At 36.4% G+C, this 21,071-nt stretch overlaps 1 pseudogene; it reads right to left on the bottom strand.

The window, feature by feature from the left end:
* Positions 1-1,026: 1,026 nt before the first annotated feature.
* LOC122747860 overlaps positions 1,027-21,071 on the bottom strand; it is a 139,218-nt pseudogene continuing 119,173 nt past the window's right edge.

Raw genomic sequence — 21,071 nt, forward strand, 5'->3', positions numbered from 1 at the left:
ATGAAACCATATATGAGGAAACCCCAATCCTCACTTCCTTAATGGAGGTGGAAAGTCCACAAGTATTAACACATTGCATGTTTTCATTTTGTGTATTGCTAAGTTGTACTGGAGATTTGGGGTTTTCTTTTTGTATTTTTTTTTGTAATTTTTTTTTGCTTCTTTAAAATACAATTTTATTTTATACTTTTTAAAGGCCTCTGGCAAATTGATTTATTCAAATTAATTTTTAAACTGGGAGTTGAGTAAAAATCGTAGGATTGTAGGATCATAGATGAAGAGCTGGGAAAAAACTTCAAAGACCAGCTAGTCCAACCCCCTATTTTAAAGATGGGAAAACTGAGGCCTAGGGAGGTTTAAGTGACATATGAAGTTAGAAGGTAATACAACTTTTTTGTTGTCCTAATTTTTCTTGTTGGGGCAGCTAGGTGGCATAGTGGATAGAGCACCGGCCTTGGATTCAGGAGTACCTGAGTTCAAATCCGACCTCAGACACGTAACACTTACTAGCTGTGTGACCCTGGGCAAGTGACTTAACCCCAATTGCCTCACCAAAAAAAAAAAATCTTTCTTGTTAGAGAAAAAAAAAACTTTATAAAATTCACTTTTTTGTTAGTAAGTCAGAGTATAGCTGAATATTCCACTGATGGCTAAGATCACCACGTTGCCTTGGCTACAAAAAAATCAGTAAGCACTGATTAGCACTGGATACTTAGAAGAGGGAGAGGATTAAGTAGAATGCTTAAGAGTCTTCAAATTTATACTGAGAGTAGGAGTTTGGGGCACTAATATGAGTTTGTTTTTATTTTAGTGATTTGCCTCTAAAGGGACTCAGTCCTCGGAGGTGGGTAACAATGCTCTGGTTAACAGAGGGCTAGTTAACTGAGGTTTTCCTGTTCACACAAAGTTAATGTGTTAATCATCACAATGTACTATGGGACTGGCCAAGTGGTTTTTTGATCAAGTTGCTTTCCCTTCCCCAAAGCCCAGCACCTGCGTCTCAGAGACCCCCCCCCTTCCCCCCCTTCAGATGATATTCACAATGGCCAGCGGCTTTTTTTTTTTTTAATCATTTTTGCCTTAATGTTGACTTTCCTGGCTGGGCCCAGAGGCTCATCTTTCTTCAGAGGTCTCCAGATTTCTCTCGGGAATTGGCAAGGTCATGGACAAACCTAGCTGACTGCCCACAACCTTGTTCATCCTTGGTTTTCTTCGGGGAATTCCTTCCTTTTGGGGGGAAGTCAGGGTTGTGGCAAGCAGGGTGTGCGCACCAAGTGCTCACTGGTATCCTTGCCATGGCCTGAGTGAGACCTGCTGGCTTTGATAATACTTTAACTGCTTCTCAGCTAAATCGACCTGTTGTAACAGGTTCTCAATGCAAATCTGTAGTCTGGCTGTTCCCTGGACTTTTCTCCGCAGCCGCTTCAAGGAAATAGTTGAACGTAACAACTTCTTTGCAGAGAAGCTCCTCTTCAGACTCGGTAAGCTGTTGCCTCAGCACTGCGATGATCATCTTCACCACGATATCCACCTGCTGGTTCAAGGTCCTCTCTCGCTTCTACACTTCCTGTCTGTTTTTTTCTGAGTTAGCTGCACAAAAGCTGCCCGGACTTCCAACAGTCCCGTAGTCTATTGCGCAAGCTCTTTGGTCAGCTTGTCGATCCTCTTCTGGATGGTCCTGTCCACTGCCTCGACTATTCGATTGATCTTTTCCCTCACGTGGGCCTGAAAGGAAGCTTTGGCATCCGTGGTGGGCAGCCCAGGGCTGGACCGTGGGCCACCCAAGGAGTCAATGGAAGTATAGATTGATGGGCACGAAAGACACAGGCCTCTCAGCCACCACCTAGAAGGACTTCCTATCCTTCAGGTTTTCTCGGGACAGGTTACACAAGTTCACATAGCTTAATTTTGCCTGACTGCTCTGCCACTGCTCCCCAATTTCAGGGGTTCAGAGGAAGTGATCAGGTGTGTGTCCTTGAGGGGAGAGAAAAGGCTGCGTTTTGTCATTAGGCTGCTCTTTTCATAACTGTGGTTGAACTCCAGATGGGCCCTCAAGGATGACAAGCTTCTGAACCGGGTATGGGCTCCACACCGTGGACAGCAGAAGGGGAGGCACACTGTGACATTTTCAAAGGACTCCTGCCAGGGTTATCAATTTTCCTCAAAAGCCTTCTGTTGTGTTACTTTAAATCCAAAGCCTGAACCACAGACATTCTTTATCCATGTAATTTGGACTCCATGTGTCTAGAGTATCAGCCTTGGAGTCAAGAAAACCTAGAAATGTTATAGTGAGGATTCATTTCCCACCCTCAAATTCTGTGACTGTGAAATCCAACCTCCGACCCTTGCTCTAAAATACCATTAAAAAAAAAATGAGATGCCTCTTTGGCTGAAAGGGGAAATGGATACAGAAGATAACTATGATGATGTAAGAAAAAAAACGACATTTAAAAATCACTTATAAAAACAATCTGCATAGAAAAATGTCTTCATCTAGTGGTCCCTCTAACAATGAAATCAGAAGTCTGGTCAAAAAAGAAAGTATAATAATTATAAAGGTAGCTAGAATTACAAAGTAGAAAAATCACTATTTTTAAAACCTAACAACAAATCCCCATAAGGCAAATATAATCCCAGATTATATTTGAGAATTTAACAAATTAACTATCCTGGAAGTTAAGTATCATTAAAGGAAGAACCCTTGCCAACAACCACCTGGATATATTTTCTTGATCCATTAAGATTTAGGAATGATTTAAATAGATGTAGCTATGCTGAATATTAACAATCTCCCAGCCATGTGGAATAGAATCTTTAAAAATATAAAAACCTAGAAGGAGATATTAAAAACAGGATAAGGTATTTTCTCATCTCCATCATCCTTACCATTATTGGAAAATGCTTTCAATGAGCCTATAGAAGATGAATCTAATTCCCAATATTTTTATTCAATTACAAAAAGAAGTCATTTTATCCCCCTCCACAATACTCTAAAGAACATTAATTATAAAAGAACAATAGCATGATAGTGACTTGTCCTCAGATAATGTTTATATGTTTGTGTTATGACCATGTTTATGGATTTCTTGTTGTTGTTGTTGTTTAGTTGTGTATGACTCTTCATGACCCCATTTGGGGTGTTCTTTGCAAAGATACTAGAGTGATTTACCATTTCCTTTTCAAGATCATTTTACAGATGAGAAAACTGCAGCAAACAGAGTTAAGTGGCTTGCCAGGGTTACACAGTTACTAAGTGTGTGAGGCCAGATTTGAACTCAACAAGAACAATCTTCCTGACTCCAGGACTGGCACTATATTCACTACATGGCCTCATTTACCATATTTCTGTGTACCCTACCAAAAAAGAAGAGAATGAGTTAATGATGAGGATGATGAGGATGATGATGATAATAGCATAGTAACTCACAATAACCATGTGGGGTTAATCAGAAATTCTATTCTTTGATAAATACATGGTTTGGGTAGTAAATTTTCCCCTCCTACCTGACTAGAATGGAAGCCAATTGAGGGCAAGGACTGTTTCATTTTTGTTTTGGTATCACCAACATCTAGCTTAGTTCACAGTATGTAGTGGGTACACAATATGATAGACAACAAATATTTGCGGAATTGAATTGGTAATCTAAAGCAGGTGCAGACTAGTTGATCTCTTGGGCGGTCTAAATCTAGGATATTTGTTTTGGAGAGAAGGGGGTGTTTTCTGTGTAATTAGAAAGGAAGGTGTCACCAATAAATGTTAAGACTCAAGAACAGGGTTTTTGATTTCATCAGTGTGGGAATTTCTTCCTATGGAAACTCCTTCTGCCCATACAGATTCAGCAATTTGTCTGTAACTTCAAGCTACCTAGGGCACTGAGATGTTGGTAAATTAATCATAATCACACATCTATTTCAAATTGAAAATATGAGTTGAACTAAGGTATTCCTGACTCCACTCTGTCTAGTACTCCTTGTTGCATCTCTTGTCATTTATGTACCTATAAATGCTTAGGTATAGATATACAGATTGGGATTATACCTGCAATTTATTGTTGCAGAGGATTCTTTAATAAGGAAACTTTTTCTCCCAATACATGTTGGCAACTTAATAGTGTTAGAGATGTTAAGGGCTAAAATTCTAGCTATTCTGTCTAAAATATCTAATGAGTGGTCGCCAGTAAATTATAAGCTTTAGCAAGAGTTAGGCTTTTAAGCATTTATTAAGGAGAATAAGAATTTGGTAAAGAGAGAAAAAGGCCAAATTCATCTATCTATTAAAGGGAGATAATAGACACAAATTCCCAAACCTCCACATTTTATTATTCTTCCTATTTCTCAGTATGGTAAGTAAAGAGGATTTTGACCCATGATAACAATACTATGGAGTAGGTTGGCATAATTTATTTCCCATGGCCTCAGAGCCTACTATGCAATCCAATTAGTTTTCCCCTGACTGTCACCCCCAGGGTTCCATTGCCATCATACCTTTCCCTTGGTGTCTGTCTTCTTCCCAATCCTGCAATCTTAAGAACCAGACTTATAAATGAACTAGGCATTGCTATTCTATCACAGTTGTTCTTTTAGATGATCTTCTGTCCCAGGTGAAAAATATTCTAGTCATGGCTCTGCAATGATGCCCTTCCAATGTCCCTGTCCTCCCATTAATACTTTTCAGAAGATCTGCTCAAAATGGTCAGACTTTAAATCTAGATATTAGTGCAACAAACACTGTATATGTGTTTCTCCTCACTTATGCTATATGAAAGTTCTTCATTTTTTGGTCATTCATGCTTCAAAAAATTGAAATTATACTTACTGCCTGAAATAATACAAAAGCAAAGCAGAAACTAGAATTCTGCACCTTATAAAAGAAGGTTATCTTCCTTGAAATTTATGCCTGGATACTGTTTTTGTTGTTCTTCTTAGGGGGAAGGGGTTTGGAAGGGTATGATGCATGAGATAGTAGAGGGAGAGAAAGGGGAGGGAATATTTGCAAAGTATCTGCCATTGGGGAAAGAAAATTAAAACAGAAGGCAGCTATGGTAGGTAAAAAGTGTCAAAAAGAAACATTACAAATATTCACCTTATTAAACAGATATGATGAGACTTGTAATTAAGAGGAAGGGAATGGTTATGACATAAGATCAATAGTCACAAGAAATGTGCCCAAGTCTTTGTCTCATTTGGAAATTCTTTTGAAAATGAACGGCTGTGTGCTTATACACTCAATGCCATTCTTCTGATTAATTTTGTATCGTGCCCGAGATCAAACTCATTGACTTTTTTAATTTAAAAGAAAATGCAATGAGCTTGAAAGCCATTGCTTTATTGGGAGAGGCTGATAGAATCGAATCAGTTCTTTAAAGTGAAACAAAAGCAGAGATGTTAATATCTTAGTCTTCAACATCTCTGAATCACTCATAAGTCACAAGAAAAGGGCACCAGGCAAAACAATATACTTCTGCATTTGAAAAAAGGATCATTAAAATTTCTATATTCTTAAGGCAATAGGCATTTGTTCAGTATGTCTATCTTTGATCCATCTGGGAAGTTGGGGTGGGGGAGTTGTAAATGCTCCAGAAGCATTTACATTAGACTTAGCGGACAATGTTGAGAAGACAGAAAATTTGAAGATCAACATAGATTTTTTTTTTTATTTAGGGAAATTTACAGATTATTAATAATAATGACTCAATACCATTACCTAACAAACTATTCATTTTTTTCCTATTAAACTACTGTATGTCAGTTTAGGTAGGAGTGTTCATCAGTGAGTTTGTGTGATGTCCAACCCTCATCTAGTCCCAGTTTCTTCATATAAGTAGAAACTAGATCACCAAAGTCCCTTCTAGTCCCAAATTCTGTTCTGTTATACTTTGAATCTATGTGTTTTATGTAAGATTCTTAACCTTAATCTGATTTCAAAGCATTTTATGTTACTCTTATGAATTTATTAAACTCCAATTTACATAATTTATTCACATGTTTCTTGTTATTCATATTATATTACAGGCTCCTTGAAAGAAGGTACCATGTTGTAATTATTTTGTAGTTTTCCCAGCATGTATATCTATACTTGCCTATAGTGGGTGTTTAATGTTTGTACAATAAGCATATAAATCTATACAAAAAATGGTTTCTTAATACTGAATTTTTAGATATACAGTACTTGTACAAAATGAGTAAAATTGATTCTACACCTAATTAATTTGTTCCTCCTTGTACAATACACTTTCCATGATAAACAAATGTCTCCAATTAATATTAAGCCACTAACAGAGGTTAAAGTGCTATAGGATACATTGGTGATCATGAAGAATGAGAAAAGCACTCTTTGTTATACTCAGAGTGGTTTCATCAGCCCACATGCACTCCCTACACCCTTTCCCTTTGCTCCTGTTTCCTCTTACCTTGCTATCCTCTCTCTCTCCCTCCTCTCCTCTGTGTACTTCTTCTTGAAAGACCAATCATGTCCTTTCTCCTCCCTAAATAAAACTTGAGATTTAGAACTTAAAAGGCACCTCAGAGGTCATATATTCCAATCCTGTCATTTTATAGGTGACAAAGGGCCTTCTTATTCTTCTCTGAACATCTATTTCATTATTTAATTATAATGCTGTGGTTTCCATTTTTCATGTTTTATCATCATATTTGCAAGTAGATTATACGCTCCATGAAAGCAGGAAGTGTATCTTATTATTTTTTCTGTACCTCCTTCCCCAGAGACATAACATAACATAACATAACATAACAAAATTATCACATTTGGTGGCCACTATAGGAGCTACTCCTGCCATTTTTAATGGCTTCAAAACTTGTAATGATGATCAAATTCCCTGAATAGATATTAAATTGGTAGGTGGGCATCCAAAAGACCCACATTCTTAAGGTCATAGATGTCCCAGTTACTGAGAGAAATATTCCATATGAATTCCTATCATTCCTCATTTGTTATTTTGTTTACTTAACAAGTTGGACTAGATGACCTATGATGTTTCTTTTAGCTCTGAATGGATGATTTTATGATCTTGTGAGTGGCCAACCAGGCATTTTTTAATCCAGCAATAATGTTTTCTGAGACCTCTTTCAATTCAATTCTTCTGTCACTCATAATAGTTTTCCTTTTTTTTTTTTTTGGAAGGGCAATGAGGGTTAAGTGACTTGTCTAGGGTCACACAGCTAGTAAGTGTCAAGTGTCTGAGGCCGGATTTGAACTCTGGTCCTCCTGAATCTAAGGCCAGGGCTTTATCCACTGTGCTACCTAGCTGCCCCCAAAATATAGTTTTCATAAAGAAATAGGTTACTAGTGTGAGAAAATAATGGTTTTCTATGAGACTCAGAGAGCCTGGCCAGATGTCAGGAAAATTTCAAAGGACATGTAGTTGGACTTTTGATTGTGAATACAGACAATAGAAGTTACATCACTAAAACCCACACCTAACTGAAGGCTTTTCCCCCTCAGATGGCTCTGTACTCTAACATTAACAAGGACTGCTCATGGACCACCCTCAAGTCCAGTAAACCAATGAATTTGAATGATGCTAGCCAATTAGCTTTGAGCGATAGGGAAGTGCTGCCTCTTCTCTGGACCTACAGGAAGCTTCTGTTCAAACATGCTCTCATGTGATCTCTTGGCCTGAGATTTAGATGAGGCAGCCATGCCTTGCTCTCTCCCTCTTCTATCCTAGGTACGTAGGGCTTCTGAACTTTTAGAGCCATGTGTTCTCTCTTTATTAATATTTAATATGCTTAAATAAATGCTTAATGCCCAAAACTAGTACTATAGCCTAGAACCCCAGCTAAGTTTCCGTAAAACTTGGAACATAAATAGATAGGCACCCCATATAATTTTAGATGCCATACTAGTAAACATCTGTGTACTGGTCAGTTGCAACTTTTAAAATTATGTTTGTTTCAATGTACCACAATTAAAATTAACTGCAGCCTAAATAAGATATGTACATTATGTCATAAACATTTTAGGATGAAAATGTATTAGCATACTTATTAAAAGAAAGCATTATTGTGACATGGTGAATGGTGTGCTTCTGACACTAAAGAACTAGAGTTAAAGTTTAATTAATGCTAATTATGGAAAAATAACCAAATTAACTGAGCAAGATGGTTACATATTTATTTTTTAAAGATTAAAGATATTATTTTCCTTCTAAATAAAGGTTTGCATTAATCTCCATATCATTTCTCATTGTCTAACAAAAAAAAAATCCAAACATTTTTTCATGGCATTAAAGGATCTCTACCATCTGGTAACAATCCTTTGTTCCAGCCTTATCTCACACTACTCCCTTATTCTGTACATTATAGGTCATTAAAACTGGACTTTTTATCTTCTGTTTAGATATGTCAGTGTTTTCTGTCAACATGACTTTTCTCAATTTTCCTCAAGGTATCATATGTCCTCCTATCAAGCAATCAAAAGCATATAATTAGTGCCTTCTATTTGTTAAGCAGTGTGTTAAAAGCCAAGACTTCAAAGGCTACTCCACCCAATTGGGTGTGTATGTTATTCCCTCCTTGAGCCAACTCTGATGAGATTAAGATCTTTGAGCTAATTCTGATGTATATAAGGCTCCTTCCCTTCCCCACACCTCCCCCATCTCTCCCCCACTCCATAGGCCATTTCCTGTTTCTTTCATTCTGCCACTCCCTTGTCCTTTCCCCCAGGGTATTCCTCTCCACCCTCAATTTTACCCCAAAGATGACATCATGGGGAAGCTAGGTGATACAGTGGACGAAGCACCCACCATGGACCCAGGAGGACCTCAGCCCAAATCTGACCTCAGACACAAGACACTCATTAACCGTGACCACGCCCCCCCCTCCCCTGCCAAAAATGAACCAAAAAAACCATGCTTTACAGGTATCATCCCTTCATAATCAATTCCTACCTGTGCCCTCTGTCTAAATTTCTTCCTATCATCTTCCCTAATACTCAGAAGACTCTTATGATCTAGATATATCATATTCCTATGTAGGAATGTAAACTGTTTAACCTTCTAACATCTCTCATGATTTCTTTCTCCTGTTTATCTTTTTATTCTTCTCTAGGATCTTGCATTGGAAAGTCAAATTTTCTATTCAGTTAAGGTCTTTTCATCCCAGATACCTGAAATTGAAGTCACATTTTCTCCCCCTGGACGATTATACACACTTTTGCTGGCTAGGTGATTTTTGGTTGTAAACCCAATTCCTTTGGCTTTTGGAATATCATATTCCATGCCCTATGATCCTTTAATATGATCCTGACCATGACTCCACAGTATTTGAATTGTTTCTTTCTGGCTGCTTGCAATATTTTCTTCTTGGCCTAGGAGCTCTGGAATTTGGCTATAATATTCCTGGGAGTTTTCCTTTTGGGATCTCTTTAAGGAGGTGATTGGTAGATTCTTTCAATTTCTATTTTAGCTTTTGCTTCTAGAATATCAGGGCAATTTTCCCTGACAATTTCCTGGAATATGATGTCTAAGCTCTTTCCTTGATCATGGTTTTCAGGTAGTCCAATAATTTTCAAATTATGTCTCCTAGATCTATTTTCTAGGTCATCTGTTTTTCCAAGAAGATATTTCACATTAACCTCTATTTTTTTTTTTTATTCATCTGGATTTGTTTTATTTGTGTCTTGGTTTCTCATAAAGTCACCAGCTTCCATTTGTTCAATCCTAATTCTTAGGCAATTATTTTCTTCAGAGAGCTTTTCTATTTAGCTTTTTAAGCTGTTGACTTTTTTCTCATGTCTTTCCTGCCTCACCCTCATTTCTCTTTCAACTTTTTCCTTTGCTTCTCTGAATTTATCCTCAAAGTCCTTTTTGGGTGCTTCTATATGGCCTGAGACCAATTCATATTTTTCTTGGAAGCTTGAGATGTAGGGGCACTGATGTTGCCATCCTCTTCTGAAGGTGCACCACAGTCTTTCTTGTCACTAAAGAAGCTTTCTATGGTTTGCAATTTTCTCTGCCTGCTCATCCTGCCCATCTTTCACTTGACCTTTAAGTCCTTCTTAGTGTGGAGTCCTGCTTCCAGGATATACTGTCCCAAGCTTCAGGGGGTCCCAGGTGTTGATTAATGAAGGGCAGTTTCTTCACTCACCTGGTCCTGTCTAATCTATAGATAACCCCAGGCCAACTTGCCAATCAACCAGGCAGCAATATGTGCCATGGCTGCTAGCTCCAACAAGCTTGCACCACTCCCTCACTTGGGCTGCCACCTGTGGTTCCCCACAGTCTTCTCACCAGACCATGAGCTTAGTTCCAGAAGATGTTGGCACAGCAGATGATTCAGAGGCTTGGGGGTAAGTTTCTCCAGTGCAGCCTGCCTGGGGCTGTATCTGTGTTGGCGTGATCACAGGGCTGAACTCCACTACCAGCCCAGCTCCCCCTCTTTCCAAACTTCCAACATGTTTTTGGGTGGAAAATAATCTCGGCCATCTTTTTTGGGCTTCTGCTGCTCCAGGAGTTGTTTTCCAGTTGTGTTTGGAGTTGTTTTTGGTGTAATTATATCAGGATGTTTGAGCAGTTACTGCCTTTCCTCCACCATCTTGACTTCACCTCAAGACTTCAAAGACAGCATGACCCTAGGCAAGTCACTTAACCTCTCTCTGCCTCGGTTTCTCCAACTGTAAAATGCTGATACATTGAGAGGACTAATTGAGATAGTATTTGTCTTAAAATTTTTATTTTATTTTTAAATTATAGAATAAAATAAGAATTTTCATAACATAGTAGAAAAAAAAAATGATTGCATACAAAAAAAGGTACTTCAAACGCAAAACACAAACAGTCCTGACCACAAAGACTTTGCACTAGAATGTCAGACAGAACTAGTGTAAACATGTATATGCATAAGTAAACATACATATACATACATGCATACAGCTACACATATGTGTACCTTGTAAATATACATATATAATTTATGTAAAATCTTATACAAAATATGTACAGCAGATCAAATTAATCTTGTTGTTGCAACATGAAAATTTCTCATGTAGAAAGTCACACTTGAGTCAAGGCTTGATTGAAACCATGGATTCCAAAAGGTAGAAATAAGGAGAGAGACATGTGGAAAAACCATGGCAAGGTCATACAGAAAAGAGATGGGGATTGTCATTCGTAAGTAATAGCAATAAGGCTTGCATGGCTGAAAGCTTAAAGTCGGGGAGGGCATAAGGCTGAAAAAGATAGAAAGTTGTCAGGTTAGAAGATTTTTCAATGTCAAACGAGGGAGTTTATATTTGATCCTGGATGACGTAAGGATCACGAAAGAGTTTATGGGAAGAAATGTTACAATAAAGCAAAGGTCTAACCTGTAGTTATTTAGGATAGACTAGAATAGAGAGGGCCTGGGAGTAAACAAAATGTACACAGATAAATACAAATTTAATTAATCAAAAAAAGTTTTATTAAGCACCAACTACATAATGGACAACATATTAGATGGCATAGGATTCAAATCTAAAAATGCGTCCTGCCTTCAGTGGATTTACATTCAACAAGGGAATATTATTTACATATAAGTTAATACAGGAAATATACAACATAAATTCAAAATGATTTCAGGAGGATGGGCTGGGGTATTGTGTTGGAGTAAACTCAGAAGGGCTTTACAGAACCCATTGTTAAATTTTCAGTATAAACATTCATACCTCTATGGAAATCAGAAAAGTTACAAATCAGTGATTAATTTATTGTTCCGTTGATTGTTTAGACTTAAAGTAACGAAGAAAATGTTAATAATTACAGTTCAAACGTAAAATATGTCAATCTTTTTGGGGAGATGTTTATTAAACATTATTAGTACATCCCTCAGAAAGCAAACACAAACTGGGGTATGTGGGAAAATACTTCTTCAAGAAAGTAACTCTTATGGGGCAGCTAGGTGTCACAGTGGACAAAACACTGGCCCTGGATTCAGGAGGACCTGAGTTCAAATCCAGCTTCAGACACTTGACACTTACTAGCTATGTGACCCTGGGCAAGTCACTTAACCCTCATTGCCCTGAAAAAAAAAAAAGGAAGTAACTCTTAAATCAAAGTAAGGTGCCAAGAGGTGGAGTTGAAAAGGGCGAATATTCTATGCATGAAGGACAGACTGTGAAAAAGTAGAAGCAGATCAATTGGAATTTATCATATTATGAAAAAGTAAGTCCATTTGGTTATAACTTAGAATGATAGAATTGGGGTGGATAATATAATCAATATTAAAAGTATAGATACTGAAAAGAAGCAATCTAGGGGGAGAGAAAACACTAATAATATGAAGTGTTTCAGGAAGTCCCATATATTTGTGCTGATACCTAACAAAAAGTATGATACTAAAAAAGACAGAAGTGGCAAAGATTGAGAGCATTCTAGGCATAGTAAGACAACCTATTCAGGGAGAAGTGATGAAACTTCATGTATAGAGAATATTATGTAGGTCCATTTAGCTTAAACATAGTGTGAAATAAAAAGCCTAAAAGCACAGATTAGAGCCATATTATTTTTTTTATCATCAAACATAGGAGTTTTATACAAATGGTCTTGAATATTCTTAGGTAGGATAATGGAATGGTCATACCTGTGTTTTACAAATATCCATTTGTTAGTGATAGGGAGTTGAATTGGTGACAGGTGAGAATAGAAACAGGGTAATAGATGAGGAAGTTATTGTTTCAGTTTAATTGAATAGAATTTTATTTTCCAAAATATATGTAAAAACAAATTTTAACATCAATTTAAAAAAAAATTGTTCCAACTTCTCTTCCTCCTCCATTCCTACTCCCCACCCACTAGAACTCAAGCATTTCAAAATAAGTTATACATGAATAGTCATGGAAAACATTCCCACATTAGTTAGGTTGTGAGAGAAAATAGTCAAGAATACCCCAAAATTTCAGATTGAGGAATTGTCAAAGAGGAAATTTTTTTTTAATGTGTTTTCAGGGGCAGCTAGGTGGCACAGTGGACAGAGCACCGGCCCTGGAACTAGGAGCACCCAAGCTCAAATCCAGCCTCAGACACCCAACACCCACCAGCTGTGTGACCCTGGGCAAGTCACCCAACCCCAACTGCTTCACCAAAAAAAAGAAAGAAAGAAAGAAAGAAAGAAAGAAAGAAAGAAAGAAAGAAAGAAAGAAAGAAAGAAAGAAAGAAAGAAAGAAAGAAAGAAAGAAAGAAATGTGTTTCCATCTATTTTCAGATACTATCACTTCTTTCTCTGTACATGGGTTGCCATTTTCATAAGTCCTTCAGGGTTATATTGGATCATTGCCTTGCTGAAAATAACCACATGCTTCCCAGCAGATCATCTTAAACTATTGCTGTTATTTTGTATACAGTACATTTCACTCTGCTTCAGTTCATGTAGGTCTTTCCATGTTTTTCTGATAGTATCCTGTTCATCATAACCTCAATAAAGTACCTTAAACTTGACAAAGAATTTTCTTCATATTAGCCTAGCAAAGTAGGTACCATATGTTTTGCCATTATATTCAATCATCATAACTATTTCCCTCCATCCTATTCCCTTCCCATGATATTTACTCTATTTTCTATCTTCTTTTAAACTATTCCTCCTGAAAAGTGTTTTATTTCTGACTCTCCCCTCCCCTACTCTGCACTCCCTTTTTTTTCACCCTTCCTTCCTTATCCTCTTCCCTTCATACTTTCCTTTAGGGTTAAATAGATTACTCCTCCCAACTGGGTGTGAATGTTATTCCCTCCATGAGCTCACTCTGATGAGATTAAGGTCTTTGAGCTAATTCTGTGTTCCAAATTTTCTTCCTCTCTCTCTCCTCAACCCTCCCTATGACATCAAGCAATTCTGTATGTCATACTTGTGCAGTCATGCAGAACATCTTTGCCTTCCTTGAAAGTATTTTGCTTTTTACTGCTCTCTCCCCCAATCTGCCCTTCCCTCCTTCCCCTCTTCCCCACCATCTCCCTCCCCTACCTCAGGGCAAAAATATATTACTATATCCACTTGAGTATGTATGTTAGTCCTTCTTTGAGTCAACATCAGAATTGACTCAAAGAAGGACTAACATACATACTCAAGTGGATATTGTTTCAGTTTGAGCAAGTGTTAGTGACAACATGCATTAGCATGTTGGCCCTGAGAGTAGAGGGAAAAGGAGAAGTACAAGATACTTTATGAAGTCATAATAAATAGGACTTGGCAAATGACAAAAATTGGGCCTTGTGGCTGTGAGAGAGAGGGAGGAGTTGAGAGTGTCACCAAGATTGTGGGTTGAAGAGGACCAAAATAATGATTATACCCTAAACAAAAAGAAGCTAGGAAGAGGATTAGGTATTGAGAGGAAGAGGGAGGAAACAGTTGGCAGGGAATGAAGGAGAGGACATGGTACCAAGAAACCTAAAGGAAGAACCAAAGTTATTTTATTGGAGGAAATATTAGTCCTATGGAACAATATGTAGCACCAAATAGTCACGCAATAAATATTTAATGGATGAGTGAATGACTTAAATTAACTCTAGAAAAAATGCATTGAAGGTTGAAATACTTTTTAAAGTATTTTCTTTTAAGAGCAATCTAGAACAATCACTTCTATATCAATACATGGCAAAAGAAAATGAGGTGACAAAAGTCCAAGGATGAGTTTTCCCAAAGATTCAATATAAAGAAATGTGAAAAAATAATGTGAGAAGCCAAATGGAAAATAGATTGTAATCTTTTAGAAGGGCTTGGGGAAGGTCAATGTATAGAAGCGGTGAGAAAATCAACCTGTCCTTAGAGCAGAGAAGGGTCCATTAAAAATTAGATAAAGGAGTAAGTCAGACAATAAAGTCTAGACAGAAGACAAGGTTGGATGCCTTAAAGGTGTGGAAGATAGCTCTAGGAAGACAGGGAAAATAAATACATAGAACATAAGAAGTAGATAGAACAAAATATATGACAGGCAGAGAGCAAAGTTAGTAGACAATATAAATCTGTCATTTCAAGAAGTCTGGTGGGGACTCAAGTGAATGATAAATTTGGTTTCAATGACTTTTCCAGGGAAGCATCTTGAAAATATTGCCAAAGGACATAGTGAACAAGTCAAACATGGTTAATGGGAACACAATGGGACACAGCAGGGGAGATTTTCAATTCCATTTCATTTCATAGGAGTCAGAAAGTGAAAACCTATGAGGTAATTCAGGAAACTCACCAACCAACCTTCTAGCAGCATTACTGGCAGCTTATCACTAGAAAGAATTCACTCAGTTACTAAGACTTTGGTTGGTTATTTTACTATTTTCAGATATTAACTTTCAACTGATTTCTAATCTCTACTTAGGCCTGGGGTAGTGGGTAGAGGGCCAGTCTTGGAGTCAGCAAGAGTTGGTTCCAAATCTCGCTTTTGTGGTCATGTACTTTATGGTCATGGCCAAGACAATTAACCTTTCAGTGCCCCATCCAATTCTCCTAAGACTAAATTGCTGAAGAGTTACTGATTACATTGGTAGAGGAAGAGTTTCTGCTCTTGGAATTCAGTACATATTGAAATTAAAGGTCAAGATTATTTTTAAAGAGGTAATCTTTACATTGCACACAGTAACAGTAATATTGTATGATGATCACTTGTAATAGACTTAGCTCTTCTCAGCAATACAATGATCCAAGATAATTCCATAAGACACATGATGTAAAATGCTCTCCATATCCAGAAAAAGAATCTGAATTAAAATCAAAGCATGCTATTTTCACTTTTGGTTTGTTTGTTTTTTCTTTACTTTCTTGAATTTTTTCCCTTTTGTTCTAATTCTTTCACAACCTAATTTGGAAATATGTTTAACATGATCATACAGATATAATCTATATCAGATTGATTGTTGTCTTGGGGAGGGTAGAGGGAAAGGAGGGAGGGAATAATTTTGGAAATCAAAATCTTATAGGAACCAATGTTGAAAAATATCTTTACATGTAATTGGAAAAAAACAAATACTATTAAGATTGAAATAAAACTTAATCTTCAAGAATATGAAAAATAAACTGTAATATTTGTGGTTCATCACTCACATCACATAATTTGGAATTGACCTATTAAAGTATACAGGCCAAACCATCATGGAGAAGGGAGGAAGAAGGGGATTTCATTGAGGTAGGATTTGTTAATACATGGTACAAAAGTAGATAGTAGCAACCAATAGTCAATGCATTAATCCCAGGATCAAAAACTAGTAAACAAGAAAAGTTATGCCAATGGTAACAGCACAGGGTTGGTTTTCACTCTGGTGTTGCTACCTACATTTAAGAGACAAGGCCAGAAACTAAGCATGAAATTATATAGCCTTTCTCCACTGTCATCTCTATATCTTTTTTCCATTCATTACTGCTTTAATTCTTTGTTTTTTTTTCTCTTGTTTCTCTTCATAGACACACTCTTTATAACTCACTCACATGCATCAAATGGCATACCCTCCATTCATTTAGCCATCTAACATGGCCATCTTATATTAAGTTCTTCATATTCTTTTTTTTTTTTCCACTTCATAACCACCACCACAACAACAACCATCCTCATCAATCACTCTTTCCTTTCCTCAGGTCACAGTAGATATAACCCCTTTTCACTAATCTTAAATTTACCATATTTTAACCTGAGTAGATTATCTTTAAAAATTGAAAAAAATCTACATAAACTGATAAAGAATGTAGTAAGCAGAATCAATAAGACAACATACACGGTGACTACAATAATGTAAATGGAGAAAAGTACACACAAATACTAAAAATGAATACTACAAAATTATAAAGAATAAGTATTAAAATAGGAGAAAGGAGATGACACTCCCAACCCAGGTTTCACATGTTGCATGCCTTCAAACCTTTTTAATGTATTGATGGGTTATGATTTTTCCTGTTTTTCTTTTTCTTTGTCTTAAAATACTATCATATAAGATGACCCTTTGAGAAGGGAAAGAGGTAGAAAAACTAGTAAAAATTATGTGAGAAATAATCAGCAAAAAAATATTTTTTAAAAAGATGATTTGCTCAGTTTAAAGTATGGTAAATTTGAAGTGATTGTGGGAAAACATAATATAGATGTCCTATATACAGTTGAACATGTAGCTCTAGAGCTCAGAGTAGTGGTCAAGATGGGGATATCTGCCCAATTAGTAAAAATGAGTTGGATCAAGTTCCAGAACATTGCAAAATCATGTAAAAGAGATACTTAATTACTCAAAATGGCTTTACCTACCCAACCATTCAAATAGGACCAAGGGAATGGAAAATGGCTATTTTCCAATTGCAACATGTATATGGAACAGTTGGTACAGATAGACAAAGAAATGAGCCAGAGTTGAATAGGAATAAGAGTTGGGCTAAATTGCATTCAAGAAACTCCATATATATTTACTGACCTCAAACTTCCTATGAAAACATTTTTCTACTATTACTATGTGGTATCAAGGCATGAAACATCACGTTCCATGAATTAAAAATTAGTATCCTTCAGAGGCAGAGTAGCATGTTGTGTGTGAACAGGTTAAAACAATAATGTGGAACTCTGAGGAAGAGAAATAAAGGAAATCATTAAAGAATTATATTGTAAGACGAAAATATGAGCTGGCCATGTGGCAAGAGAAAAGGCTGAGAGAGGTGGAGTGCCCCACTGTTACCCTCATAATGTTGCAAAAAAGTGAGTGAGGGCTACAGCATGTTGGGTATACCTCCTGTGATAAAATTTTGAGAGGACATGGACAAGAGTCCTACAAAATGGGTGTGTAGATGGGTTGTGATATTCATTGTCATATCAATGAGATAAGATATTCATTTGAATATTTGAGAAATCATTTCTTCAATATGCTAGTCTATCAAAATCTTTTTAGATTCTGACTTCCATCCAGTGGATTAGTAATTCCTCTCAGCTTTTATCACCTGCAAAGCTTATAAAGACATCATCAGTGTCATTATCCATATCATTACTAAAAATATGAATAGTTTGGAGGTCTCTGTAAATCCATATGGTATCGCATTGTTTACATCTAAGTTGACATGGGACATTAAGAACTATTCTTCAAGTGTAACCAGTTTAGAATACATCTGATTGTATTATCATCTAACCTAGGCCTTCTTAACATTTTTCCACTTATGACTCCTTTTCACCTGAGAAATTTTTATGTGACCCTGGGCATATAGATATATAAAATAGGTATACATAATCTTTTACTTTTGTCAAATGTTTTGCAACCCCCACACTGAGTTACATGGCCCTATGTGGGGTCACAACACACAGTGTAAGAAGCTTTGATATAAACCACACCTCTCCATTTTAGCCACAAAATTCCTTTGAGAAACTTTTCAAATACTTTGCTGGAATCTAGGCAAATTTTGTCATTCCTCCAGGTTTCAATTTTTCCACTCTATCAAAAAGGGAAAATAAACTGAATTGAGTATGATCTATGCTTGTTGATGCTATGTTTTTCCTTTGTGATTAACACTTGCTTTTCTAAATGTTTCCTGATTGTCTCTTTAATTATACATTTTCAATCTTTGTCTACAGTAAGAGTCAACTTTATTGACCTATAGTTTGCAGACTCTTCCCTTTAAAAAGTCAGGACATTTTTCCCTCATCCAAAATTCCAGTGACTCTCTCGTTCTTGATCTTTTAAATATCACTGACAGTGGCTCAGCACTTATGCCAACCATTTCTTTCAGTACTTGATGATGTAGTTCATTTGAGCCAGGAGTCTTGAATTAATCAAGGGTAGTCATTTTTGTCCTATTCTTTTTCAAAGGTCATTCACATTCCCAGTGAAAACAAAAGGAAAATTTAAATTGAGCATCTCTGCTTTCTCTCTGTTGTCAGTTGTTATCATGCCATCCACCCCAGTAAGGGTTCCTATTCCTTCTTGGATTGTGTTCTTTTCCCAGATCAAACAAACAAACAAAAAAGAAAAACAAGCAAAATGCAGTTTTATTGTCCTTACCATTCTTTGTCAGCCTTAGATTATTTCAACATTTAGCATTCCTGACACTATTTCAATAAATGGTCTTATATTTGTGTCCTCTGCTAGGTGTCTTTTCTTCCATTTTCTATAAATTTTTCCCCCTTTAATTCAAGTTGTTTAGTGATATTACTGTTCCTTATATATGACATTTTAAACTCCCTTTTCTGTGCTTTTACATAGACTGTCCCACTTTACCTGCAATACACTCTCTCCTCCCTAGATTCCTTCGAATTTTATCTCAAATGCCACATAAGGTTTTTTCTGATCCCTCAGATTCTAGTGTCTCTTTCCCAAATGCCTTGTGTACATTTGTATGTGTATATGTATGTATGTATGTGTGTATACATATATATTAACATGCGTTATCTTCATTTAAAGAATGTCAACTCTTTAAAGGGAGAGACTGCTTCCTTTTTTTTCAGCATCCCCAAGTGTTTAGTATAGCTCCTAGAACTCATTAGATTCACTAATGTATTCATATTGATGGAGTGATTGATCAGTCCTCTACGTTTCCTCCTTGTTGTCTTCAGATAATTTCAAATATGCTCTTATTTCTTGGAATTGCAAATTATATCGAGTTAAATATACTATAATGTTATCATAAATATAATATATTAAGTTAAATACAGACATGAGATATTGGGACCACCTCAATACTCTTAGACCTCTACCCATCTTTACCTTGTGCTCCTAAATCCTATTCAGAGAAGTTAGGGTTTGACTGGGCAAGCAAAAAGAATTTTAAACATGGAATTCCAGTATAGAGATTATCTAAATTGGAAACAGAATGATCATCTAGTCCAGTCATTAGAGTATAAGTTCCTTGAGAGGAGAGACTGTTTTTTTTTTTTTTCTCCTTGTGTGTCCTTAATGCTTACCACAGTGTTGAGTAGTAGTTGCTTCCCAAATACTTATTGATTGGTTGCTTCTATAAAATTGAAGCTGAGAAGAGTTAAGTAACCTTGATGAAGTCATAGAACATGTTAGTCATGGAACTGAAACTTTCACCACATTATTGCATTCTTGGGTCAATTATCTTTCAAGTATATTAATGCTGCTATATTTTCTAAGACATTCAGTACAGTGCTATTTAAGTATGCAATCAAAGAAAGTTTAAAGTTTTATATTCCTTATATAAGAAGGAAAGAGGTAAAATTTAAAAAAATAATAAAGATTCTACAGTGCTGTACAGGAGGCTCTTGGTTGCTGGTTTAGAAACTTTTCAATTCTGAGAGTCTACATTTCTAAAAAAACTGAGTCACTCTTTTTCACTGGAAATGATTGTAAATATAACATAGGTATGAATAAAATATCTAGTAGTTGATTTTAACCTGTTTCCTCTAAAAAAGAAAAAGGATCAGAGGATCAGAATATGGACAAGACCCATGATTTCATTAGTGCAGGGAACTCCTGCTACTAATGTATGTTAGCTTTAAAATGTATAGTCTTTGAGAGTTTCTTAGACTCACTGAGAGGTTAAGCGACTTATCCAGGGTTGGAAAACCAATATGTTTCAGAGAGAGGACTTAAATTCATGTAATCCTTGCTTCAGATTTCTCTCGACTATGTTATGCTGTCTTTCTTTCTGGGAGCGGGGGGAGAGAGAGAGAGAGAGAGAGAAAGAGAAAGAGAGAGAGAAATTTTTAAAAGTCCCAGCAGATGTTACCTTACTCAACAAGATCACTGTAATAAACTTTGCTGATTTTTCATTTATGTTTACTGAACTAACTTCTTAAGTTTACCAGACACCCCCCCCCCAAAAAAAGGTATGAGAAAGCACTTTCTCTGCATTCTCTTCCACTCCATTGGTAGTAAATTGCCCTGTCTGTAATTGCTACCAAACAAATATTTTATGTTATGCAATGAGTATAAATGATTATTGGAAATAAATAAACTCTATAGTGTATCTATATATTTCTTATACTATGCTACTTCTAGAACTTGTCACTTCCTTCTTGAAAATGTAATTGATTTTTCAATATGATTTTTACCCTGGTTCTACTCCACAAGCATTAATTTGTCTATAATTAATGCTTTGGCAGGATATACCTTTTCATATACCTTTTCAGAAAAGCTGGGTTTTGTGCTTGATAGTACATATCATCCCTATAATTT

Source organism: Dromiciops gliroides, chromosome 3 (genome assembly GCF_019393635.1).
Source record: "Dromiciops gliroides isolate mDroGli1 chromosome 3, mDroGli1.pri, whole genome shotgun sequence".
Lineage (NCBI taxonomy): Eukaryota > Metazoa > Chordata > Mammalia > Microbiotheria > Microbiotheriidae > Dromiciops > Dromiciops gliroides.